This window comes from Helobdella robusta, assembly GCF_000326865.2.
Source record: "Helobdella robusta unplaced genomic scaffold HELROscaffold_56, whole genome shotgun sequence".
In the NCBI taxonomy this organism is placed as follows: Eukaryota; Metazoa; Annelida; class Clitellata; order Rhynchobdellida; family Glossiphoniidae; genus Helobdella; species Helobdella robusta.
Window position 1 is genome coordinate 389,330 of NW_008705301.1, and position 988 is coordinate 390,317.

Consider the following 988-nt stretch of genomic DNA (forward strand, 5'->3'; position numbering starts at 1 on the left):
ATATATTGTCGATAATTCGTTATTCATTTATTCGTTCGTTTGTTCGTTCGTTCATTCATTCATTCATTCATTCATTCATTTATTCATTAACTGTAATAAATATTAAACCGACCAAATTTACAATATGGACCAAATTCTCTCACTCTCTCTCTCACTCTTTCTCTCCATTGAATTTTATTATAAATTTTCTTGTTTCTCATATTTTTACTAAAACCATTTAATTCTATTACCATTCTATTCAACTAACCGATATATTAATTAACCGACCGACAATACCGATGTAATTAACCGACAACACCAACTAATTGACCGAATAGTCGACTGATTTAATGACGATAGACCGTTAAACCATCCAACCAACTAGCCAGCCAGCCAGCCAACCGACCAACCGACCGACCAACCAGCCAGCCTGCCATTACATTAATGTTATTGTTATTACAAAATTATTTATTATCAATTTTTTGCATAACCTCTACGTGTATTTGCTCAAGTACACACATATAATATTCAATAATAAAATGCACTAATTGTAGTTATAATTAATTAATTAATTATATGATATTAATAGTGTTATAATTAATAATTAATTAATTAATTAATTATACGATATTAATAGCAACAATAATAATATCAAATAATTATAATTATAATGATAAATTTTATTTTCGTAAATTTTTTTCCTCAGCCACAAAAATAAAATACTACAACAGTGGTTCTCTTGGCTTCTATTTGAAATTTTAAAGGATGATAATCACGGTGGTGGTGAAGACGATGATGATGATGGTGGTGATGATGATGATGACGATGATGGTGGTGATGATGATGATGACGATGATGACGACGACGATGACGTCATTTAATAATAAAATTTTATTTATTGGAAGGATGGAGCATGCTGGGAATTGCCACCACGGAATTAAAATGAAACCGGAAATGTTTTTTAATTTTCTCTTTCTCTCTCTCTCTTTCTCTATCTCATTTTTTTTAT